The sequence below is a fragment of the Sardina pilchardus genome, chromosome 9 (genome assembly GCF_963854185.1).
Source record: "Sardina pilchardus chromosome 9, fSarPil1.1, whole genome shotgun sequence".
NCBI classification, from domain to species: Eukaryota; Metazoa; Chordata; class Actinopteri; order Clupeiformes; family Clupeidae; genus Sardina; species Sardina pilchardus.
The window spans coordinates 16,495,817-16,520,906 of record NC_085002.1 but is presented as its reverse complement, the minus strand read 5'-3'; the positions used below and the strand labels follow the sequence as shown (position 1 = coordinate 16,520,906).

Genomic DNA, 25,090 nt, shown 5'->3' with positions numbered 1-25,090 from the left:
AGGGCAGAAAAAGCTGATGGCAGCTTTGGCACGGAAAGCTATTAAGGAGCGAACCTGTTCAGACCGGGAGGTGACATCTCTCTTCTTAATTAAGTGTCCCGCTTGACTGCTGAAAGATATCAACCAAATAGATTGCTGTTACCATTCCCAGTTCCTCCCCCTGAGCTGGGAGGAATGGTGGAATATGATGGTGGGGAGGCAGATGACATTCTCCTTGCTCATCCTGTACGCTTTTGGAATCATTTGCATAATGTAATGTGCTGCCGTTTAATGCCATTTGGACTGGGACATCAAAGCGGCCGATGTAATTTCGCTACACCAAACTGGAATGAGTTGTGATTTAATTGAAGAGCTGAATGGTTCATGCAAATGGAACTGAAGAATTAACTCATACTGGTCAACAATGGACTTCTTGTAATAAATGCAATGATAGAAGGGGAAGTACATTACCATAAATTGAATTCTACTATATGTATTTGGTAGTTGTGCATAGTGCATGAAATGGAATAGACAATAGAAAGTAGAACAGACAATTGAGTAGCCCAGACAAACTTATCCTAAAATTCCAGATCTCAGACTGTCTGGGTCTGTCATTTTCATTCACCTGTCACTGAGGTGCTTGTTAATCCGAAGCGTATTACTATTCTTTATGATTTCATGTGATCAATGTACAATGTTATTCACAAAAGGGCCTCTTTAACTTCTTGAATGGCTATGCACAGTATGTTGCATCTTTGACCAACAGTATGCATTAACGTTTCGAGGAAACTCATCTCATGACTTAGGCAAATCACTTCAGCTGTAATGATGTGTGTGTTGTGGTGTGCCAGCACATGTAATATTTTGCCCTTTCTCTTGTCTCTAGCGTTTGGATATTGCTCGCCGCATGGCGAGCAGAGCGGAGCGGCGAACTCTCTGGAGGTCAGGAGGAATCGAGCGGAAGAGAGCTGGCGTGTTTTCTCCGCGTGATGAAAATGTCATGCCGGAGACAGTCCCATTAAAAATGCCTGGCAATCCCCGCGGACCTTAATCGTCTGAGTTGAGTCAGGCCGACGCGATTAGAAATGGATGCTCTGGGCACACGATCCTCTACCAGTCAGAAGACTCACGGATGGCTGGCCGCAGTATGCTACGGCAACTTCGGCCCTACGCCAGCCGAAGGACTCAGGAGAACAGGAAAATCAGATGCATGAGAAACAGAAACAAAAGGTGATTCAAATGATAGTGATTCTGACTAAAATGTGCCTGTTATCTGAACAGTGTTGTTGAAGGTGACTGGGTGGCAGAATCATCACATTCAAAATGACCATTCAGTGCTCAGGAGGGCCAAATAACAGGCCTGGGATAGTACAAAATCTTTTCAACACCATGCCGATTAATACTGCACTTCAATAAGAAAGCCTTTTGTGTCTCACCTTTTGTCCCAGATTAACAGGGATCAAGCAGATTTGTCTCAGGTGGTTCCTCTTGAGTAGGAGAGGGTCACCTTTGCCACTGGGGACATTCGGTTGCTTTTAGAGGGGCAGGCAGGCGTGGATGGCATCCTGTAGAACCGCACGGGTGATGGCATTTGCTGGAGGACACCAAATGTCACCGCAATCAATCAGAGGGGGCTCGAGCAACAAACGAGCACATCAATACCAACGACAACTCTCTTTAATTAAACATGAGATGGCAGTAGGACCTGCCTCTGCTCTGTGCACACATTAAAAGCCACACACACACACACACACACACGCACTGCTACAGATCTTGAAATAAGATCATAATAATTTATAAATGTAGAGACACATCAGAGGTAAGGTACAAAATAGATAGATAATCAAAAAGGTCAAAAAGTGCCATAATTCTCAGACTAAGAATGCTCGTCTACATGTGCTCCTCTCAAAATAGCAGGGGGGTCTTATAGAGGCAGGTCTCTAGCTAATCACGGGCTAATTGGCCAGGCACCTGAATGAGGGAGATTCACAGAACAAAACAAAAACCACAGCACTGATATCACACCAGCAGGGTGTGCCAAACATTACCTCAAAAAATGTAAGAACTTCAGGGTAACACACACACACACACACACACACACACACACACACACACACACACACACACACACACACACACACATACACACAATCACACATGTACATACATTTAATACATATACATACATTTGTGAATGACCATTCCTTGACCATCTTTTATTTTTTGGAATCTATATGATGATTCCTTTTTTTTTTGCATAGTGTTAGGAGCTTTTTCATTGACATAACATCGCTCACATATATGTTACCTACCTCGATGAGATGTGCTGCTTATAAGATGAAGGACATTTAGTTATGATTCAGTCAAATGAGCTGCCGACAGTGTAGCTCTTTTCCACTAAGATGGATACCAGGAGTGGCGTTCGAACCCACGAGGACATACATTCATTGGATCTTAAGTCCAACGCCTTAACCACTCGGCCATCCTGGTAATTCAGTATGGTATAGCAGGCATGTTACAGTAAGCCTTTCTACAATTTCTACAAAATAGGATATTTAATAAATGATATCTGTGTGAATCTCTCTTCATGGAGATGGTCCATAACAATATACATACACAACATACATTGTTACATACAACATACATTGTATGTATGTTACATACATACAACATTGTTTGTCATTGCTACAAACAAATTGTGTATTGTTGCTGTTGTATCTCGCAGGAATGTATTGGAACGTTTGTGAGTTTAAAAAATCACAATTGTGCTTTTTATTTGCCATTTGCCAGCGCATGTTGTTCTGTAAAGGAGGACCTTTAACGTTAGTCAGAATGCAGCACAGACAGTTAGCTACAATTTATTAATCTGAATCCTTTTATCCACTCTAGCATTAATATGGTTACCAGGAGTGGGGTTCGAACCCACGAGGACATATGGCCATTGGATCTTAAGTCCAACGCCTTAACCACTCGGCCATCCTGGTACTTACTCTCCAAGAAGACACAGGTGATCAGACTATTGATATGTAAATGTTATAGCCAGTGTAAAAACACAGGTTTGTTAACCACTGAGCCATCCTGCTTGGTACTTGCATGTAAAAACGAAAGTGATGAGACCATTGTTAGGTAAATTGAATAGCCAGTGTAAAGTGTCAGTGTCACTTCAGTGTCAGAAGTACCCTATAGCCGGACATTCCTGGTTCCAGAGAGAGTAAGTCCTGCCATATATTCTTTCTACCCGTGGACTTAACACAGGTGATATCAATAATTATCTGATCTACTGTACCTGGCAGCTAGCTAATTAGGATGAGCTGGTTTACTAAATGGTTGAATCAAATACCTGGCAGGACTTTTACTTTCGGAACCCGGGATGTCTGCCTGTGACCCTAACTCCTAATTCCCCTTCATTGGAGGACTACATGGACTAGAAAGATGGACTTTTTTCTAATCATCAGACTCTTTGCTATGAAGATGTTTACCAGGAGTGGGGTACAAACCAAGGAGCACATGCATCCATTGGATCAATTGGATCTTAAGTGCAGCACCTTAAACACTCGGCCATCCAGGTGCTTAAATGCGCAAAAGCAAGTGATGAGCCCATTGTGATGTCTTTGCTGTGTATCCCATTCACTTGAATAGGAGACTGATATTGATAATCGGAGATAGTCTCTCAGAGACATCACCAAGATGGCTGCCTTTTTATGGCAAGACTTTTGATCTGGTTTTCTTGAGTGACACCAGTTATGTAGCAGCACTCAATTGCAACTTTCTGGAGACAAGAGTGTTTACAATGTAACGTGTAGTTTATTCTCACAGATATTTACCAGGAGTGTGGTTCAAACCCACAAAGATGTTAAGTTGGATTGGATCTTAAGTCTGGACATCTGTCTGTCTGTCTTAAGTCTGGCACTTTAAGCACTCGGTAATCCTGGTGCAGTTTTTGTTTTCACATCACACCAGTGATGACCTCAACATCTAGCTTTCAGCAAAACTTACTGTATATGGCATGTACTGCCTCCACTTAACACGTCATGATATTTTGTCTACGATCATTAGCGAGTGCCTACCCTCCTCTACTCCATCACCAGACAATGAGTTACTGTAAAGAGGAGCCACCGGGCACCCGCTGCCTCTGGTGTGGCTCTGGCTGGTGAGGTCGGGGGGACACTTTCCTGGTCCTCTTGGTGGCAGAATGCTGGAGCGGCTCCATGCACTTGCATGACTTCAAAGGCTTGAACTCTGTTTCACCCCCCAGCTCAAGTGGAATAAGAATAAACTGCGGTGAACAGAGCTGTGGCGGAGGCCCAGGTGTCAGGGGTTTGGAGCGAGTGCTATAAAAAGCCGCAGGCCTCTCTCTCTCTCTTTCCCCATCCATCTCTCGTTCTCTCTCTCCTTCTTTCTCTCTCTCTCTGTGTATCTCTCTCCACTTGCATCCCAGACTGCTGTAGATCGAGTGGCCTCTGTGTGAGACCCTCACCGAGACGCAATTACAAGTGTGCTCCTCGCTTCAGTCAACACTGTGGGGAAACTCAGGAGCACTCAGAGGATGGCATGTGGGAAAGGATGGCATGGCATGTGTATGCATGACAGAGAAAGAGAGAGAGAGAGAGAGAGAGAGAGAGAGAGAGAGAGAGAGAGAGAGAGAGAAAGAGAGAGAGGCAGCATGTGTGTAGGATTACTGTAATTACTGTAAGTGAATGGTCGTGTGATATTTGCTCAGTAAATATCAAGGAAATTTGTATGGATAATGTATAATGAAAATAAGTCCCGACAGGCCGAACAGAACCCTGATGTGTAGCTTTTGCGAAGCAACATCATTGATGAAAAGTGCTGACATGAAAAAAGTAGATGATTTTTGAAATGTAAATCGTACAGTAAGTTTACAATGTATCTCTTTATCCATCTGTCCATCTGGTTGTGTGTGTGTGTGTGTGTGTTTGTGCAGGGGCAGATTTAGCAATTTGGGGACACAAGGTGGGGCCCTCCTCATCCGTTCTTTTAATACAAAAATGCAGGAAGGGCCACGTCTAGTGCAACTGCCAATATACCAAGCACAAAATGAAGACGGAGAAGTAAATGTAGTGAGGGAATGAAGTTTCATTTTAGTGTCATCCAAAATGCCAAATGTGTTTATTTCTCTAAAATCACACCAGAAAGATATAGCCACCAAGCAATTAGGCTCTGTACACACGTAGCCGGGTATCTGCTTAAACGAAGGTATTTGTCTACGTTTGGACCTGTCATCCACATGACAACGCATATAAATGAATGTTTAAAAAAACTCCGGGCACAGGGATGATCTGCGAATTCTCCGTTTATAAATCGGCGTGAAGATCTGCGATTTCGAATGTCAGGATATGCGCCAAAACAACAGCATATCTGCTCTGACGTCAAACGTGCGACCTTTGTTCACTGCAGAAGCATGGATCTGAGTGCCTTGAAAATGCAGATGTTCGGTTATGGGGGGGGGGGGGGGTCCCAAAAAACCTGTAAATTATTTTTGGTTAAATTCCAATGTATACATTTTTTAACCCTTGATTTTGTGATTTTGTATAATTTTTACACTCTCAGAAATGCCTGAACTTGGATGTTTGTTTATATCTTGAAAAGTATTACTCCTAGCCTGCCCAAACTTTGTAGGATGAAAGACAGACATGTTCTCAGTATGACTGGGCCATTAAATGTTTGTACTGAATGCCCATTAGCTATGTGAGGCCCTAGATATGGGGAAAAAAGTGCAAAACTGGTGATATTGAGGGGCTTGTAAATTCACTTTTGATCCACATGGAACCAATCATTATTTGGGATTTATTGGATTTATCAGATTCATTTGGGGCTCCCTATAGTTGGGGGCCACAGGCGATTGCCTACCTTTGCCCAATGGTAAGTATGCCCCTGTGTGTGTGCTTTGAGGCACCAGGTGTGTAATCTGAAGGGACTGTGTCAGAGGAGGGAATGAAGTGATTTTTTGAGTAGCTTCATGACACTGACAGCACAGGCGAGACAGAGGCCGCACAATGAATGCAGCTTTTTGGAAACCTTTCGTGATATTTGGAAAACTTACCTAAAGTGTGTGCGTGTGTGTGTGCGTGTGTGTGTGTGTATGTGTGTGTGTGTGTGTGTGTGTGTGTGTGTGTGTGTGTGTGTGTGAAACTCAAACTGCTGTGGATGGCAAAAACAAGGGCCGCAGCAGGAAGTATCATCTCACTCTCCGAGCCTCTGCTGTGATGTTCTGCAACATGTCCTGTTTAATTATAAAGTGAGGATGATATCCTTTTCCCTCCAATCAATGTATGAGTTTCATTGCACTATACTGGCCTCTAGTGGACAACAAATGTAGTATGAGGCCCATATTGATATTGTAGTAGGGCTACTGACAGGAACCTAAGTACTGTACTGTATGTGTTTAAAGATCACCATTATAATTGTAAATGGGTCCAAATTCACATTTTCTGAAAGACAATATTCACAATTCTGTTTAAGCAACCACAGTGCACATACATGCCACTGCCAGACACATACAGTGTAAAGGACATGTGCTGATTATAACTTGAATGACCCGTTATGCTTTAGTCACCAGTGCTTCTATTCATCATTAAAATGTTTACAAAGAGTTACATTCCTGAGGTTACAACCCTTGAGGACATGAGTCCATTTTCCGAGCCAAAATCAACATTTTGGCGAAAGATATTATTTGTGCTTCACCTACTACATTAAATAACTACATGTACAATTCCGTTAACAAGTACATAACATATACAGAATTTTTAGATAAGGATCCCGGGTACAACATGCAACATGTTTGTCATTGCTACAAACAAATGGCGTGTTGCAGATCGCAGGACGGAGAGTCGTGCTCAGTTAGTTGCAATTCAATAATCACAGCACAACACACAACACGTTTGGCATTTGTCAAACAAATGGCGGTCAAACAAATCACGGTCCTTTCATCCACTCAACCATTAAGATGGTTACCAGGAGTGGGGTTCGAACCCACGAGGACATATGTTTTTCTATAAAGGAGGACCTTAAGTGTTCGTCAGAATGGACCACAGCCACAGACGTATGACATGACAGACATGAGAGTCGTGCTCAGTTAGTTGCAATTCAATAATCACAGTTCTTTCATCCACTCATACATTAAGATGGTTACCAGGAGTGGGGTTCGAACCCACGAGGACATATGTCCATTGGATCTTAAGTCCAACGCCTTAACCACTCGGCCATCCTGGTACTCAGTAGTAGACGCTACGAAGTGATCAAGGGGAAATCTAAGGATCCCGGGTACAACATGCAACACGTTTGTCATTTGTCAAACAAATGGCGTGTTGTAGATGTTCTTGCATCTCGCAGGAATGTATTGGACTGTTGGAGTGTAGAAAAATTCTAATTCTGCTTTTTATTTGCCATTAGGCAGCGCATGTTTTTCTATAAAGGAGGCCCTTAAGTGTTCGTCAGAATGCACCACAGCCACAGATGTATGACATGACAGACATGAGAGTCGTGCTCAGTTAGTTGCAATTCAATAATCACAGTTCTTTCATCCACTCAACCATTAAGATGGTTACCAGGAGTGGGGTTCGAACCCACGAGGACATATGTCCATTGGATCTTAAGTCCAACGCCTTAACCACTCGGCCATCCTGGTGCTCAGAAGTAGACACTATGAAGTGATCAAGGGGACATTTAAGGATCCCGGATACAACATGCAACACGTTTGCCATTTGTCAAACAAATGGCGATGAAACAAATCACGGTCCTTTCATCCACTCAACCCACAAGATGGTTACCAGGAGTGGGGTTCGAACCCACGAGGACATACGTCCATTGGATCTTAAGTCCAACGCCTTAACCACTCGGCCATCCTGGTGCTCAGTAGTAGACGCTACGAAGTGATCAAGCGGAAATTTGAGGATCCCGGGTACAACGCAACACGTTTGTCATTTGTCAAACAAATGGCGTGTTGTAGATGTTCTTGCATCTCGCAGGAATGTATTGGACTGTTGGAGTGTAGAAAAATTGTAATTCTGCTTTTTATTTGCCATTAGGCAGCGCATGTTTTTCTATAAAGGAGGACCTTAAGTGTTCGTCAGAATGCACCACAGCCACAGATGTATGACATGACAGACATGAGAGTCGTGCTCAGTTAGTTGCAATTCAATAATCACAGTTCTTTCATCCACTCAACCATTAAGATGGTTACCAGGAGTGGGGTTCGAACCCACGAGGACATATGTCCATTGGATCTTAAGTCCAACGCTTTAACCACTTGGCCATCCTGGTGCTCAGTAGTACACACTACGAAGTGATCAAGGGGAAATTTGAGGATCCCGGGTACAACGCAACACGTTTGTCATTTGTCAAACAAATGGCGTGTTGTAGATGTTCTTGCATCTCGCAGGAATGTATTGGACTGTTGGAGTGTAGAAAAATTGTAATTCTGCTTTTTATTTGCCATTAGGCAGCGCATGTTTTTCTATAAAGGAGGACCTTAAGTGTTCGTCAGAATGCACCACAGCCACAGATGTATGACATGACAGACATGAGAGTCGTGCTCAGTTAGTTGCAATTCAATAATCACGGTTCTTTCATCCACTCAACCACTAAGATGGTTACCAGGAGTGGGGTTCGAACCCACGAGGACATATGTCCATTGGATCTTAAGTCCAACGCCTTCACCACTCGGCCATCCTGGTGCTCAGTAATAGACGCTACGAAGTGATCAAGGGGAAATTTGAGGATCCCGGGTACAACGCAACACGTTTGTCATTTGTCAAACAAATGGCGTGTTGTAGATGTTCTTGCATCTCGCAGGAATTTATTGGACTGTTGGAGTGTAGAAAAATTGTAATTCTGCTTTTTATTTGCCATTAGGCAGCGCATGTTTTTCTATATGTAGCGTATGGGACTTGCTAGTGGGTGTGTTTTGTTTTCCTTCCTCTTCCTATCACTCTCACACCTGGCGACGTCACTAATTACCGCTCACCCCGGCCTCAGTTAGGAACAGGCATAGTTATAGACACCTGGGTTCCTTAGTGCAGTAGTGTTTCCCTGTTGCAAGCTTGGTGGGTGCGTAGCGGCGTTTGGGTCGTGTGACCAGTTTTAAGGTATGTTGTGAACATTTCTCTTGTAGACTGTTGCTGTTTTTACGAACTTACTAAATGGGCTTCTGTTTGGGTAGCATTGGAGGGAGCCGGGGAGCCGACGCTAATCAGTTACTGTGGGTCGGTGTCTTAGCGGTGTCCTGATCTACACAAACAAATAGGATCTAGTGGTCGGGGGTTCATTCCGTGTATAAGGTATGCTGAATGATGCGTCGCTCGCAGTAAAGTGTTTGCTGGCTGTTCTGTTCGTAATACACTTCCTTTGTTCTCAATCCAGTGCTCAGCTGACTGTGGCTGTGGACGAGAGTAGGGCTCACCAACACGGGTCAACTTAAATACCGATACAGGTATGTGGTAATCTATGCAAATGTTTGTTATGACGCATTTGTGTTATAGCGTCTCTTCTATTTTATGTTTGCATTAAGGGGGGATCTATGGGGAAATGTATGATGTGTATTTTATGGTGGGCCTGTTGGTAAATGACCTGCCCAGGTGAAGCTTATGCCAGCATGGATTGGGAAATGTTTTAATTGTAAAACCACTCAGCTAGGAATGTCTGCATTATAGGAACATTCCATGAGGTGAATGTGCAATGTGTGCTCTGCAATATGGACATTCTAATGTGGATTTGTTTGTGTTCTAGACCTACCGCTGCCCTGTGTGCTAGTTGCTGTTCTCTAGTAGCTTATTGTATGCTTGATGTGTGCTGCTCTTAGTTTAGTAATTTTCTTTAGTTTATCTTATCTAGCCTGCGGGCTGTATGCTGTGCGTTTGGTGTTGTAGCCTTGTGAGCCACAGGCTAGATATGTTTTTTCCTTTTTCTTTTCTTTTGGTTTGTTAATGTCTCCCTCTTTCCCTTATATAGCCTCGGTAGCAGTTCTGCCACATGGAACACCAGGAAAGCAGGTCTCCTTAGTTACTGTAGTAGTAATTCACATAATGTTTGAGCTTAATGCTTTGTAGTGTGAATGCTTAACATTCTTAAGCTTGAGTGGAGTGTTTGCCAGGGGGGTATTCCATCAAGCGAGCTAACCGTAAATCGCGGCTAACTTTGATAAGCCTCGCTAATTTTAGAGAGAGCTCGGTTCCATTACTCCCGCTAACAGGAATCTCAGCTGAGTTGCTGGGGTAACATATGCTTCTGAACTAACCTGGTCGGTGGCAGGCTAACTGCCGAGCTAAATTAATCTGTGTTGCAAATAAAAAACACCAGTCGGAAAACGAGTCCCAAACCTTTGGTTCCGTCAACCTGTGCTTTCGTCACCTGTAGCCTACAACTTAAAAAATAGAAGGAGAAACTTTTTTCCGACAGTGTTGCAAGCATTGATTAAGGCTACCTATCCGCTAGTTTAAATGAATTTCTGAAAATTATGCAACTTACATTGTTTGAACTTGATATGTGTGTGGTCCAAGGAATCTTGCGGCTATGCGTAACGTACGTCTTTCGTGGTGTCATGCGCAGCGTGACAGGAGAACAATCGAGGCATGTTTTGCGTGTTCTCGAGTTCGGTTCCCATGCGATGAATTTACATAGACTATGTTAACACATTAATATTGCCATGTTTAGTTATAGGCCTACTCTTTAATGAAAGGCATCATTATTAAGGGTCATATACAGTAGCTTCAGTGACAGTAGGCAGGCTGTCAGTGTGCTATACGATGCACGGCACGCCAGCCTATAGCCTAATTCTGTAAAGGCTATAATAATTAAAACCGCTTCATATAGTCTAATTAATTATGCATGTAGTTCGGATATCAAACCAACTGTATTACAGAAATTAAATATGAAATGACATATTGAAAGCCAATATTGCATTTCAGATAGGCTATTTCACAAACACTTTGGCAGAACTATATGCTTATGGGAGACAATAGGCTAGGTTTTCTCCCAATACTCCCAGGACAATAGGCTACCAATTTATTTTATGACCACCGAAAAAATATTTCAGAGTGAACCCTTTTAATTTACAAACGTAGGTTATCTTTATTGTTGAATAGCCTATGCCAACGTTGTTTTGAGTTTAAATAGCCTGCTTATTCACTCGTTTTGTTCAGAGTGAAGACAATCAAAGTCCCAATTCAAACCATCATAATTACTGTTTAGCGATTTACAGTAGGCCTAGGCCTACGATTTCGTTATTCTCCTTTTTAGGCAACTACTGTATCTATTTTTTTCTCTCGTGTTCAATTTGATTACTTCCGATGAAAATCCTGTAGATGGCGCTTGTAAATCGAACTGAAATCTTCTAGTTTGCCTTAATTTTACGACATGCATCCTCTTCTCATCAATCTATGGTTTTGGTCTACTTTTCTACCTCGTGCACGAGCAGACATGAAGCTGATTTTAGCCTCGTTTGAATAAACGAGGGCAAGATGCAGCTAACTTGAGTTAATGGAACGGCTTTAGCTTCAAGTGGAAGTCTACACTAGTTCAAGCCAGGCTATTTCTGTTGAGCGCCGCCTTGTTTAGCGAGGTTGATGGAATACCCCCCAGAACTCAATTATTGTATTGTGTGTGTGGTTCGAACTCTTAATATGTATTACTAATGGGGTTGTGTGCACCCATTCACGTTTGGTAGAGACTGTAGCTATGTGATAAGTGCTCTTCCTCTAGGTCTCTGTGGCTTGACTGATTTACCTGGTGGCGCTATAAGCCCCGTTCAGCTAATGTATTTTCATATTTATTGACCAATCCATGCAACAAATCCAGCGATATTTAATAAAGATTGTATTTTTGTATTTTTCTAAACACCTGTGCCTGTGCCTTTTTGGGGCAGAGTTCCCCTTGCTCTGACACAACAGTTCTTAGCTTAACCCAAGGGGTGGCGTAGTCAGCAGTCCTCTAGAGGGCGCTACATATAAAGGAGGACCTTAAGTGTTCATCAGAATGCACCACAGCCACAGATGTATGACATGACGGACATGAGAGTCGTGCTCAGTTAGTTGCAATTCAATAATCACAGTTCTTTCATCCACTCAACCATAGACCTCTGAAGTTCGCCTACAAAAAAGCTACCATCTTTGCCCATATAAGGAGTTACGGTATCTGACGATTTTTCCTATGGGAAATTAACATGGGGATTTGGAATTATCACACCTGTTAAACTCTCGCGGGGATGACAAAATCGGAAATTCAGGTGTTTTCCTGAACACACTTTTGTCCTCTGCCTTCGAGAGGAATCTGTGATCTCCGGTACGTGAAGGCGGCAGACTTTGATTTTCGCTACCCCAGAGCTAACTTGCAATGCAACTTGCCATTAAGATAGTTAGCCAGTTAGCTCTGGGGTAGCAAAAATGAAAGTGTGCCGACTTCACGTACTGGAGATCAAAGTATGCACAAGAAGGCAGAGGACAAAAGTGTGTTCAGGAAAACGTCTTTATTTAAGACTATATCGTCCCCGCGAAAGTTTAACAGGTGCATTAATTCAAAATCCCCATGTTATTTTCCCATAGGAAAAATCGCCAGATACCGAATCTCAAAGATGGCAGCTTTTTTGTAGGCGAACTTCAGAGGTCTATTAAGATGGTTACCAGGAGTGGGGTTCGAACCCACGAGGACATATGTCCATTGGATCTTAAGTCCAACGCCTTAACCACTCGGCCATCCTGGTGCTCAGTAGTAGACGCTACGAAGTGATCAAGGGGAAATCTAAGGATCCCGGGTACAACATGCAACACGTTTGTCATTTGTCAAACAAATGGTGTGTTGTAGATGTTCTTCCATCTCGCAGGAATTTATTGGACTTTTGGAGTGTAGAAAAATTGTAATTCTGCTTTTTATTTGCCATTAGGCAGCGCATGTTTTTCTATAGAGGCCCTTAAGTGTTCATCAGAATGCACCACAGCCACAGACGTATGACATGACAGGCATGAGAGTCGTGCTCAGTTAGTTGCAATTCAATAATCACAGTCCTTTCATCCACTCAACCATTAAGATGGTTACCAGGAGTGGGGTTCGAACGCACGAGGACATATGTCCATTGGATCTTAAGTCCAACGCCTTAACCACTCGGCCATCCTGGTGCTCAGTAGTAGACACTACGAAGTGATCAAGGGGAAATTTAAGGATCCCGGGTACAACATGCAACACGTTTGTCATTTGTCAAACAAATCACGATCCTTTCATCCATTCAACCATTAAGATGGTTACCAGAAGTGGGGTTCGAACCCACGAGGACATATGTCCATTGGATCTTAAGTCCAACGCCTTTACCACTCGGCCATCCTGGTGCTCAGTAATACACACTACGAAGTGATCAAGGGGAAATCTAAGGATCACGGGTACAACATGCAACGCGTTTGTCATTTGTCAAACAAATGGCGATGAAACAAATCACGGTCCTTTCATCCACTAAACCCACAAGATGGTTACCAGGAGTGGGGTTCGAACCCACGAGGACATACGTCCATTGGATCTTAAGTCCAACGCCTTAACCACTCGGCCATCCTGGTGCTCAGTAGTGGAAGCTACGAAGTTATCAAGGGGAAATATAAGGATCCCGGGTACAACATGCAACACGTTTGTCATTTATCAAACATATGGCGTGTTGTAGATGTTCTTGCATCTCGCAGGAATTTATTGGACTGTTGGAGTGTAGAAAAATTGTAATTCTGATTTTTATTTGCCATTAGGCAGCGCATGTTTTTCTATAGAGGCCCTTAAGTGTTCATCAGAATGCACCACAGCCACAGACGTATGACATGACAGGCATGAGAGTCGTGCTCAGTTAGTTGCAATTCAATAATCACAGTCCTTTCATCCACTCAACCATTAAGATGGTTACCAGGAGTGGGGTTCGAACGCACGAGGACATATGTCCATTGGATCTTAAGTCCAACGCCTTTACCACTCGGCCATCCTGGTGCTCAGTAATACACACTACGAAGTGATCAAGGGGAAATCTAAGGATCACGGGTACAACATGCAACGCGTTTGTCATTTGTCAAACAAATGGCGATGAAACAAATCACGGTCCTTTCATCCACTCAACCCACAAGATGGTTACCAGGAGTGGGGTTCGAACCCACGAGGACATATGTCCATTGGATCTTAAGTCCAACGCCTTAACCACTCGGCCATCCTGGTGCTCAGTAGTAGACACTACGAAGTGATCAAGGGGAAATTTAAGGATCCCGGGTACAACATGCAACACGTTTGTCATTTGTCAAACAAATCACGATCCTTTCATCCATTCAACCATTAAGATGGTTACCAGAAGTGGGGTTCGAACCCACGAGGACATATGTCCATTGGATCTTAAGTCCAACGCCTTTACCACTCGGCCATCCTGGTGCTCAGTAATACACACTACGAAGTGATCAAGGGGAAATCTAAGGATCACGGGTACAACATGCAACGCGTTTGTCATTTGTCAAACAAATGGCGATGAAACAAATGTGACGGATGGGAGGGGGATGAGCCGGTGATGCACGTTACACTACACATGACTAGACCTAGCGAGTCACCTGACATTCTTCTCAGGTGACCGGATGTAGCGCAGGTAAAATGGTATGCCTCACAGTCACTCGTTCTTTTGAAATCAGATGGTGCGACTAACGTGGTGAGAGCACTGTTATCGCAATTATTCTGCCGGTGGTGATCTAAGCGGTAAGGGAAGCATTTTTGACCGAACTGTTTAGGCATAGAGCATTCATACTGGTTGTAGCCTAAGCTTACGAACCCTGATGTGCTTAACATTACAGCGTTTGTCATCGGTTGCCTGGTCGCCATTATTGACAAATACATGCCGGTTTCCGTGTTCGTGTTCAAATGGAATGGATGACTAGCTGTATGAATGTATGAAGATTTTATCAAGATGTCTATTCGCAAATGTTGTGTCCAGTCCACCTGCAGTAAAATCAGTGCAGACGTTATCAGGAGCCAGTTGTAGCCACTGTTTTTCCCTTTTTGTAAAATATCTAAACTTGAAGTCAGTGGGTCAAGGCTATGTTGTAGGTAGCTATATGCCAGTTGTAAAACCACCTCCAAGTTTTGCGTGTTTTGTATTTCCTTTTTTTGATGTGTATGGCGAGGCTTTCTTTCCTTTCTTTCCTTTGTCAGCCGGGGCTGGGAGAACACAGATGGTAGCATAGGCTACAGCTCAGTCGCCGCTTCAGGAGGCCTGTATTGCATGCGTGTGCAGTGATCTTGTGTTGCACTTTGTAGTGGAGGATTGCCTATGCGTGACTTAATTGTAGCACTCTTAGAGTATAGTATATAGCTATTGGTGTGTGGCTATTCCAATTGTAGCACTCTTAGAGTATAGTATATAGCTATTTGTGTGTGGCTATTCTAATTGTAGCACTCTTAGAGTATAGTACATAGCTATTTGTGTGTGGCTATTCCAATTGTAGCACTCTTAGAGTATAGTATAGGCTATAGCCAACTCCTGTGGCATGCTATTGTAGCGGTCTTATCCCTCTGAGCTATTCTGCTCTCGGCTGGCGCCTCTTTTTCCCTTGCCCTTACTGGTGTGATTTTGCCCTCTTTTGGGGTGTTTATGTATTTAGTTTTTCTTTATTTGGTAGCAGGCATAGTGAGTCTACTTGCAATGTATGCACATTGATATTGCACTGTGTAGCCTTTGTGGAAATGTTTACAGACAGACTACTATTATGAAAAGAACAACTCTCTCTATCAAAGTATTTATTCATATTTATACATTTCTACTATAAATAAAACTGAAGTGCATTATTTTTGTACACCGTCTCCTCCCTTCATTCATTTAATTGAATACCTAATAGTGGGGAATGGGCTTACATATCATCTCTTAGAATCTAGCCCCTAGTGGTAGTACTAGTGTGTCTAGGTTACATTTGGCGCTGCGAGCAAGGGTGTAGAGTCGGTGTGTAACATTGTCTGGCTACTTGTATTTCTCTTCTCTTTTGTTTTCTTGTTCTATTTTCTTTTGGAGGTGGTTGTTTAAAAAGCATTAGGTATTTGGGAAAAACAGTGGTTACTTCAAGGAAGGTCCCTCACTCATCGCTCTCAAGTTGGGCTGCCTCGTCATCAGCATGTCTCTGGACGGCCTGGAGGAGCAGGTTAGGAGTTTGACTGAGATGGTTAACCAGCTTAAAGCTGACAATCAGCGGCTTAGAGGGCAGGCAGGTCCTTCTAATGCATCAGACTTAGACTCTGACTCTCCCAACAATCCTATCCCTAACACTCCTGTTGAGCGTCTTGTATGTGTACCACGAGAAAGAAAATGTCCCCGGTTCTCGGGTAAAATGTCTGTGGACAATATGTCTGTACAAGACTGGATTGAGGAGGCAGGCAGGTCATTAACAACCCGACGTATGTCTAGACTTGAACAGGCTCTGTTTATTTATGATTTGTTGGATGGGGAAGCAAAGCGGGAGATAAAGTTTAGTCCAGCAACTGATCGAAATGACCCACAGAAGATTTTTGAGATTTTGAAAAATAACTTCCGTTGCTCTAAATCTCTTAATGCATTGTACCGTCAGTTTTATCATCGCCGGCAGTTCGAAAGTGAATCTGTGAGAGAGTATTCACATGTTTTAATGGAGTTGATGGAACAGATTAGAGAAAAAGCCGACGATCTAGAGCACTCTGATCGTATGCTTCGTGACCAGTTCGTAGAGGGCCTTCGTAATGAGAAACTGCAAGGCGACTTGCTAGATCAAATTGCAGTAAACCATCATCTAACTTTTAGAGATATACGCAATGAGGCCCTTGACTGGCTTAACAGACGTGCACAAACCACACCCCGGGCTCGGGCCTACTCATGCAATTCCTATGAGGCAGATACCAATGCCGTGACAGCTAGCCCTTCCTCAGAGTTTATAGAGCTAAAGGAGTGTCTCCGCAAACAGCAGGCTCAGTTAGATGCAATTTTATCTCAAATGGGACAGTCGCATAGCTCGCCCAGTTCCACCAATAGACCGGGGGTGGCTCAGTCTAGGCCATACAAATTTCAAGCTGATGGGAAGCCTATCTGCTTACGTTGTAACCAAGCTGGTCACATAGCAAGGATGTGCAGGGCCATATTCCCAGGAGGTCAGGGGGTTGCAGCACGGAGTGATTTTCCTAGTAGAGGGCAAACTGGGGTAGCCACAAATAGTGCCATGCAGCAGGGAAACTAGCGCCCTCCGGTGTTGGGAGCTCGGCACCAGGAGGGGGTTTGTTGGGCTCAGAACAGAATAAGAGACTCCCGACCAATGCACATCTTATTGGAAGTTGTCCAGTCATCGACATCCGTCTTGGAGGAGTACTTACACGATGCCTTCTCGACACCGGTTCCATGGTGACGACAGTGACTGAGAGCTTCTTCCGGCAGCATGTACAGCCTCAGACCAACGAGAAGATGCAGCCGTGTGATTGGCTACAGCTTAAAGCAGCTAATGGACTAGCCATCCCCTATTTGGGGTATATTGAGCTGGAATTGGAGGTGCTGGGCAAAGTACTCCCAAAGATAGGAGTGTTGGTGGTTACAGATGCACGAGACCCCACCACTCGACACCAGAAAATGACTGTGCCAGGCTTGTTGGGAATGAATGCCATCAGCCGCTGTTACCAAGAACTTTTTGAGGAACATGGCCAGGGTCTGTTCCACTGTCCGCCAGTACAGACCGCAGAGAATGGATGGAAACGAGCTCTGTCCGAATGCCAAACCTTAGAACACCTCTCTGGCTCTGGCTGCATTGGAAAAGCGGTAGTGCAACCAGGCCCAGCGCTTCGCATACCAGCTGGGTGCCTTAAGTTCGTGCATGCAACTTGCTCTCTTGTCCCAGGTGCTATTACATCCTGCTTCTTGGAGCCCCTACCGTATGGTGAGGGCCGACTGCCAGTGAACCTCCTTATTTCGTCAGCCCTATTGCCAATTACCCAAGGTAAAGTGAATGTGCCAGTAGTTAACGTGGGGACAGAAGATCAGTGGCTCCAGCCCCGCATTACACTTGGAACCCTTCATATTGTAGATCCAACCCCCTGTGATGACCAGGTAGTCCTTGTGCAATCAGCATCAGCTAGCACCTCAGCCTCTGTAGATTTCTCAGGGTCACAATGGCCAAACCTCTCTTTCTCACAACGACAGGAAGCTACGGAGCTCCTAGAAAAGTATAAAGGGGTCTTTAGTGAGCATGATGGAGACTTGGGTTGTACGTCATTAGTCCAGCATGAGATTCCTTTAATGGATACAGCCCCAGTACGCCAGCGTTACCGTCGGCTACCCCCATCACAGTTTGCACAAGTCAAAGCTCATGTTCAAGAGCTAGTAGAAAAAGGTGTAGCCCGGCCTAGCAGTAGTCCATATGCTTCCCCGATTGTAGTGGTGCAGAAGAAAGATGGTGCTATTCGTCTTTGTGTAGATTACAGGCAGCTTAACGCCAAAACCAGGAAGGACGCGTATCCTCTCCCAAGAATAGAGGAATCCTTGGATGCGCTGACTGGTGCAACACTGTTCTCTACACTCGATTTGGCTGCTGGATACAATCAAGTGCCCATGGCAGAACAGGATAAGGAAAAAACAGCTTTCTGTACACCTTTCGGCTTATTTGAGTTCAATCGTATGCCCTTTGGGCTTTGTAATGCACCAAGTACATTCCAACGCCTGATGGAAAGAATCTTTGGCGATCAAAGTTTTCAATCCTTGCTGTTGTACCTTGATGATATAGTTATCTTTTCAGCTTCTTTTCAACAGCATGTACAACGGCTAGAACTAGTTTTGAACAGGCTGAAAGAATACAACTTAAAACTCAAATTAAGCAAATGTCATTTTTTCAAGGAAAAAGTGCAGTACCTAGGCCATGTCATATCGGCTAGTGGAGTGGCGACAGATCCCGAGAAAATCCAGACTGTTCTGCAGTGGAAGCAACCAACCACTCTGACCCACCTACGCTCATTTCTGGGGTTTGCCTCCTATTACCGCAGGTTTGTGGCAAATTTTGCCAAGCATGCGGGTCCCTTACACCAGCTCGTAGCCAAAGTTCAAAGTGGAGGGAAAAAGTGTGGAGGATCTAATGCTAAGCTAGGGAATCTTTGGGATGACCACTGCGAGCAAGCTTTTCAGACACTGAAACAAGAACTTGTAAGTGCCCCTGTACTAAAGTATGCTGACTTCTCAAAGCCCTTTATCCTCGAAATTGATGCCAGCCATCAAGGCCTGGGGGCTGTCCTATCTCAAGATGTAGACGGCAGAGTAAGACCCATTGCCTTCGCCAGTAGGACTCTCAGACCACCCGAACGAAATATGTCCAACTATAGCTCAATGAAGCTGGAGTTCCTGGCATTGAAATGGGCAGTGACCGAGCGCTTCAGGGAATATTTGCTGGGAGCCAAATTTATTGTCTATACTGACAATAATCCCTTAAGCCACCTACAAACTGCCAAGTTGGCTGCCGTGGAGCAGAGGTGGGCCTCCCAGTTGGCGGTTTTTGATTTTGAGTTGAAGTATCGTCCTGGGACTGCCAACCGGAATGCCGATGCTCTGTCCCGCCATAATAGTGAGTCACCCACACCGTCTATTTCAGCTATGGTATCTGGCATTACTGTTCCGGCGGAGCTCAGGGTGCCCAGAGTGCTAGCACAACAACAAGCGCAAGCAGCAGAAATTTCTACAATAGATGCAGCTCCTGCCCGGCAGCAAGCAGATCTACGAACGCTGCAGGCAAAAGATCCAGTGCTCGGTGCATTCTTGGTGTATTGGAGGAGGGCTCGTCCACCTAATAGACAGGAGCGAACACAGGAGGCACAGGCAGTATTGGAGCTAGCCCGCCAGTGGCGCCGAATCCAAGAACTAGAAGGCATCCTGTATCGAGAAGTACAACTACCTCCAGCACGGGACTTCACACTACAGCTTCTACTGCCAAAGGTACTGCACAAGGAAGTACTAGTGAATTTGCATGACAACCATGGCCACCAGGGAGTGGAAAGAACCACTGAACTCATTCGTCAGAGATGTTACTGGCCGAAAATGCGTCAGGAGATTGAGCAGTGGTGCAAACAGTGCGAGCGGTGCACCCTGGCCAAAGGAATGGTCCCTACTGCCCGCACCTATGCTGGTCACTTGTTGGCCGCCAAGCCCCTAGAAGTCATCGCCATTGATTTTACAGTCATGGAGAAAGCCAGTAATGGCTACGAAAATGTCCTCATTGTCACAGATGTCTTTTCTAAATTTACACAGGCGTACCCCACCATTAACCAGCAAGCTGATACTGTGGCAAAAGTCCTCATAGAAAAATGGTTTTATTCCTTCGGAGTGCCAAAGAGGCTTCATTCAGATCAAGGCCGGGCCTTTGAAGGACAGCTACTGAAACGACTGTGCAGGTTGTATGGGATTGATAAAAGCCGAACTACACCATATCACCCAGAAGGAAACGGACAATGTGAACGTTTTAATCGTACACTCCATGACCTGTTACGGACCCTCCCCCCTGAGAAAAAGAAAAAGTGGCCACAAGCACTTCCCCATTTGCTGTTTGCCTACAATACATCTGTCCATCAATCCACAAACCATTCTCCATACGAACTCATGTTTGGACAAAAGCCCCATCTCCCGGTAGACTCGCTACTGGGGCTGGCGAGAGCGGAGTCTGATAGCACCCATCCATCTGACTGGGTTACTACTCACAAAGAGTATTTGGCCGTAGTCTACACTGATGCCAGGAACCGTCTGGAGGCAGCCGCAGCCTCTAGAGAGCGTCACAATTTGCCTCCATCTCTCCTGTCAGTGGGCACCAGGGTGTACCGTAGGAGCCATCCTCTCGGGCGGCATAAAATCCAAGATCTCTGGGACCCGAGAATACACCAGGTAGTCAAATGCCGAGACGAGAAGGGCTTGGTGTACCACATCACCCCTGAAGATGGGCTGGGCCCAGACATGAATGTCCACCGGTCTGAATTAAAAGCTCTGCCAGACCAGGATGAACCACCTCTCAACATCCCTGTGAACATTCCATGTGACCCAGAAAAGGGAAGGGGGAGGCCGGAGCCCATTGAGGAGGATGAGATGGATGCGTGGTTTCAAGTCCTATCTCACCAGCCAGAGAGGAGCCCCCTTGGTGAAACAAGACAAGATCCTGCGACTGAACAGCTACCCAGCCCAAGTCCATCAGGAGGTGATACACAAGGTGACCAGGCCGCCCCAGTGATGTTAGTTGGTAGCCCAACTAGTCCCTCTATAGAAGCAGAGTCAGAATCCTCTGACGACATGTTGGCCGTGGGAGAAGACCCAAACAGCCGCCCACGACGAGAACGGGCGGGCCACCACTCCAACCCTTTCCGGTTGCCACAATCAGCTATCCAGCATCTGGAGGGCCAACCAAATGCCATTCAATCAGTTAGTGTTAACCCCAGCTATTATTTTAGGCCATGGCATTAAAGAATAGCTATTATTGCCACCGGGACGGTGGCCTTCTAAAATGGGGGGAATATGTGACGGATGGGAGGGGGATGAGCCGGTGATGCACGTTACACTACACATGACTAGACCTAGCGAGTCACCTGACATTCTTCTCAGGTGACCGGATGTAGCGCAGGTAAAATGGTATGCCTCACAGTCACTCGTTCTTTTGAAATCAGATGGTGCGACTAACGTGGTGAGAGCACTGTTATCGCAATTATTCTGCCGGTGGTGATCTAAGCGGTAAGGGAAGCATTTTTGACCGAACTGTTTAGGCATAGAGCATTCATACTGGTTGTAGCCTAAGCTTACGAACCCTGATGTGCTTAACATTACAGCGTTTGTCATCGGTTGCCTGGTCGCCATTATTGACAAATACATGCCGGTTTCCGTGTTCGTGTTCAAATGGAATGGATGACTAGCTGTATGAATGTATGAAGATTTTATCAAGATGTCTATTCGCAAATGTTGTGTCCAGTCCACCTGCAGTAAAATCAGTGCAGACGTTATCAGGAGCCAGTTGTAGCCACTGTTTTTCCCTTTTTGTAAAATATCTAAACTTGAAGTCAGTGGGTCAAGGCTATGTTGTAGGTAGCTATATGCCAGTTGTAAAACCACCTCCAAGTTTTGCGTGTTTTGTATTTCCTTTTTTTGATGTGTATGGCGAGGCTTTCTTTCCTTTCTTTCCTTTGTCAGCCGGGGCTGGGAGAACACAGATGGTAGCATAGGCTACAGCTCAGTCGCCGCTTCAGGAGGCCTGTATTGCATGCGTGTGCAGTGATCTTGTGTTGCACTTTGTAGTGGAGGATTGCCTATGCGTGACTTAATTGTAGCACTCTTAGAGTATAGTATATAGCTATTGGTGTGTGGCTATTCCAATTGTAGCACTCTTAGAGTATAGTATATAGCTATTTGTGTGTGGCTATTCTAATTGTAGCACTCTTAGAGTATAGTACATAGCTATTTGTGTGTGGCTATTCCAATTGTAGCACTCTTAGAGTATAGTATAGGCTATAGCCAACTCCTGTGGCATGCTATTGTAGCGGTCTTATCCCTCTGAGCTATTCTGCTCTCGGCTGGCGCCTCTTTTTCCCTTGCCCTTACTGGTGTGATTTTGCCCTCTTTTGGGGTGTTTATGTATTTAGTTTTTCTTTATTTGGTAGCAGGCATAGTGAGTCTACTTGCAATGTATGCACATTGATATTGCACTGTGTAGCCTTTGTGGAAATGTTTACAGACAGACTACTATTATGAAAAGAACAACTCTCTCTATCAAAGTATTTATTCATATTTATACATTTCTACTATAAATAAAACTGAAGTGCATTATTTTTGTACACCGTCTCCTCCCTTCATTCATTTAATTGAATACCTAATAGTGGGGAATGGGCTTACATATTATCTCTTAGAATCTAGCCCCTAGTGGTAGTACTAGTGTGTCTAGGTTACACAAATCACGGTCCTTTCATCCACTCAACCCACAAGATGGTTACCAGGAGTGGGGTTCGAACCCACGAGGACATACGTCCATTGGATCTTAAGTCCAACGCCTTAACCACTCGGCCATCCTGGTGCTCAGTAGTGGACGCTACGAAGTTATCAAGGGGAAATATAAGGATCCCGGGTACAACATGCAACACGTTTGTCATTTATCAAACATATGGCGTGTTGTAGATGTTCTTGCATCTCGCAGGAATTTATTGGACTGTTGGAGTGTAGAAAAATTGTAATTCTGATTTTTATTTGCCATTAGGCAGCGCATGTTTTTCTATAAAGGAGGACCTTAAGTGTTCGTCAGAATGCACCACAGCCACAGATGTATGACATGACGGACATGAGAGTCGTGCTCAGTTAGTTGCAATTCAATAATCACAGTTCTTTCATCCACTCAACCATTAAGATGGTTACCAGGAGTGGGGTTCGAACCCACGAGGACATATGTCCATTGGATCTTAAGTCCAACGCCTTAACCACTCGGCCATCCTGGTGCTCAGGAGTAGACACTATGAAGTGATCAAGGGGACATTTAAGGATCCCGGGTACAACATGCAACACGTTTGGCATTTGTCAAACAAATGGCGGTCAAACAAATCACGGTCCTTTCATCCACTCAACCATTAAGATGGTTACCAGGAGTGGGGTTCGAACCCACGAGGACATATGTCCATTGGATCTTAAGTCCAACGCCTTAACCACTTGGCCATCCTGGTGCTCAGTAGTACACACTACGAAGTGATCAAGGGGAAATCTAAGGATCCCGGGTACAACATGCAACACGTTTGTCATTTATCAAACATATGGCGTGTTGTAGATGTTCTTGCATCTCGCAGGAATGTATTGGACTGTTGGAGTGTAGAAAAATTGTAATTCTGCTTTTTATTTGCCATTAGGCAGCGCATGTTTTTCTATAAAGGAGGCCCTTAAGTGTTCGTCAGAATGCACCACAGCCACAGACGTATGACATGACAGTCGTGCTCAGTTAGTTGCAATTCAATAATCACAGTCCTTTCATCCACTCAACCATTAAGATGGTTACCAGGAGTGGGGTTCGAACCCACGAGGACATACGTCCATTGGATCTTAAGTCCAACGCCTTAACCACTCGGCCATCCTGGTGCTCAGTAGTGGACGCTACGAAGTGATCAAGGGGAAATCTAAGGATCCCGGATACAACATGCAACACGTTTGTCATTTGTCAAACAAATCACGATCCTTTCATCCACTCAACCATTAAGATGGTTACCAGAAGTGGGGTTCGAACCCATGAGGACATACGTCCATTGGATCTTAAGTCCAACGCCTTAACCACTCGGCCATCCTGGTGCTCAGTAGTGGACGCTACGAAGTGATCAAGGGGAAATCTAAGGATCCCGGGTACAACATGCAACACGTTTGTCATTTATCAAACATATGGCGTGTTGTAGATGTTCTTGCATCTCGCAGGAATTTATTGGACTGTTGGAGTGTAGAAAAATTGTAATTCTGATTTTTATTTGCCATTAGGCAGCGCATGTTTTTCTATAAAGGAGGACCTTAAGTGTTCGTCAGAATGCACCACAGCCACAGATGTATGACATGACGGACATGAGAGTCGTGCTCAGTTAGTTGCAATTCAATAATCACAGTTCTTTCATCCACTCAACCATTAAGATGGTTACCAGGAGTGGGGTTCGAACCCACGAGGACATATGTCCATTGGATCTTAAGTCCAACGCCTTAACCACTCGGCCATCCTGGTGCTCAGGAGTAGACACTATGAAGTGATCAAGGGGACATTTAAGGATCCCGGGTACAACATGCAACACGTTTGGCATTTGTCAAACAAATGGCGGTCAAACAAATCACGGTCCTTTCATCCACTCAACCATTAAGATGGTTACCAGGAGTGGGGTTCGAACCCACGAGGACATATGTCCATTGGATCTTAAGTCCAACGCCTTAACCACTCGGCCATCCTGGTGCTCAGTAGTGGACGCTACGAAGTGATCAAGGGGAAATCTAAGGATCCCGGGTACAACATGCAACACGTTTGTCATTTATCAAACATATGGCGTGTTGTAGATGTTCTTGCATCTCGCAGGAATTTATTGGACTGTTGGAGTGTAGAAAAATTGTAATTCTGCTTTTTATTTGCCATTAGGCAGCGCA

General features: G+C 44.6%; 21 non-coding genes across 21 annotated transcripts; all 21 read right to left on the bottom strand.

Annotated features, from left to right (window-relative positions):
- Positions 1-2,386: 2,386 nt before the first annotated feature.
- trnal-uaa (transfer RNA leucine (anticodon UAA)) lies at positions 2,387-2,469 on the bottom strand. Its single transcript has one exon. It is a non-coding gene; the product is annotated as a tRNA-Leu (tRNA).
- A 411-nt stretch (positions 2,470-2,880) lies between these two features.
- trnal-uaa (transfer RNA leucine (anticodon UAA)) lies at positions 2,881-2,963 on the bottom strand. The gene has a single exon. It is a non-coding gene; the product is annotated as a tRNA-Leu (tRNA).
- A 4,166-nt stretch (positions 2,964-7,129) lies between these two features.
- Positions 7,130-7,212, bottom strand: trnal-uaa (transfer RNA leucine (anticodon UAA)). The gene has a single exon. It is a non-coding gene; the product is annotated as a tRNA-Leu (tRNA).
- Positions 7,213-7,544: 332 nt separating this feature from the next.
- Positions 7,545-7,627, bottom strand: trnal-uaa (transfer RNA leucine (anticodon UAA)). Its single transcript has one exon. It is a non-coding gene; the product is annotated as a tRNA-Leu (tRNA).
- Positions 7,628-7,766: 139 nt separating this feature from the next.
- Positions 7,767-7,849, bottom strand: trnal-uaa (transfer RNA leucine (anticodon UAA)). The gene has a single exon. It is a non-coding gene; the product is annotated as a tRNA-Leu (tRNA).
- Positions 7,850-8,179: 330 nt separating this feature from the next.
- Positions 8,180-8,262, bottom strand: trnal-uaa (transfer RNA leucine (anticodon UAA)). The gene has a single exon. It is a non-coding gene; the product is annotated as a tRNA-Leu (tRNA).
- A 330-nt stretch (positions 8,263-8,592) lies between these two features.
- trnal-uaa (transfer RNA leucine (anticodon UAA)) lies at positions 8,593-8,675 on the bottom strand. Its single transcript has one exon. It is a non-coding gene; the product is annotated as a tRNA-Leu (tRNA).
- Positions 8,676-12,611: 3,936 nt separating this feature from the next.
- On the bottom strand, positions 12,612-12,694 carry trnal-uaa (transfer RNA leucine (anticodon UAA)). The gene has a single exon. It is a non-coding gene; the product is annotated as a tRNA-Leu (tRNA).
- Positions 12,695-13,023: 329 nt separating this feature from the next.
- trnal-uaa (transfer RNA leucine (anticodon UAA)) lies at positions 13,024-13,106 on the bottom strand. The gene has a single exon. It is a non-coding gene; the product is annotated as a tRNA-Leu (tRNA).
- Positions 13,107-13,230: 124 nt separating this feature from the next.
- Positions 13,231-13,313, bottom strand: trnal-uaa (transfer RNA leucine (anticodon UAA)). The gene has a single exon. It is a non-coding gene; the product is annotated as a tRNA-Leu (tRNA).
- A 139-nt stretch (positions 13,314-13,452) lies between these two features.
- Positions 13,453-13,535, bottom strand: trnal-uaa (transfer RNA leucine (anticodon UAA)). The gene has a single exon. It is a non-coding gene; the product is annotated as a tRNA-Leu (tRNA).
- A 329-nt stretch (positions 13,536-13,864) lies between these two features.
- trnal-uaa (transfer RNA leucine (anticodon UAA)) lies at positions 13,865-13,947 on the bottom strand. The gene has a single exon. It is a non-coding gene; the product is annotated as a tRNA-Leu (tRNA).
- A 139-nt stretch (positions 13,948-14,086) lies between these two features.
- On the bottom strand, positions 14,087-14,169 carry trnal-uaa (transfer RNA leucine (anticodon UAA)). Its single transcript has one exon. It is a non-coding gene; the product is annotated as a tRNA-Leu (tRNA).
- Positions 14,170-14,293: 124 nt separating this feature from the next.
- trnal-uaa (transfer RNA leucine (anticodon UAA)) lies at positions 14,294-14,376 on the bottom strand. Its single transcript has one exon. It is a non-coding gene; the product is annotated as a tRNA-Leu (tRNA).
- Positions 14,377-22,932: 8,556 nt separating this feature from the next.
- Positions 22,933-23,015, bottom strand: trnal-uaa (transfer RNA leucine (anticodon UAA)). Its single transcript has one exon. It is a non-coding gene; the product is annotated as a tRNA-Leu (tRNA).
- A 332-nt stretch (positions 23,016-23,347) lies between these two features.
- trnal-uaa (transfer RNA leucine (anticodon UAA)) lies at positions 23,348-23,430 on the bottom strand. The gene has a single exon. It is a non-coding gene; the product is annotated as a tRNA-Leu (tRNA).
- A 139-nt stretch (positions 23,431-23,569) lies between these two features.
- Positions 23,570-23,652, bottom strand: trnal-uaa (transfer RNA leucine (anticodon UAA)). The gene has a single exon. It is a non-coding gene; the product is annotated as a tRNA-Leu (tRNA).
- A 323-nt stretch (positions 23,653-23,975) lies between these two features.
- trnal-uaa (transfer RNA leucine (anticodon UAA)) lies at positions 23,976-24,058 on the bottom strand. The gene has a single exon. It is a non-coding gene; the product is annotated as a tRNA-Leu (tRNA).
- Positions 24,059-24,182: 124 nt separating this feature from the next.
- Positions 24,183-24,265, bottom strand: trnal-uaa (transfer RNA leucine (anticodon UAA)). Its single transcript has one exon. It is a non-coding gene; the product is annotated as a tRNA-Leu (tRNA).
- A 332-nt stretch (positions 24,266-24,597) lies between these two features.
- Positions 24,598-24,680, bottom strand: trnal-uaa (transfer RNA leucine (anticodon UAA)). Its single transcript has one exon. It is a non-coding gene; the product is annotated as a tRNA-Leu (tRNA).
- Positions 24,681-24,819: 139 nt separating this feature from the next.
- Positions 24,820-24,902, bottom strand: trnal-uaa (transfer RNA leucine (anticodon UAA)). The gene has a single exon. It is a non-coding gene; the product is annotated as a tRNA-Leu (tRNA).
- Between the last annotated feature and the right edge of the window lie 188 nt (positions 24,903-25,090).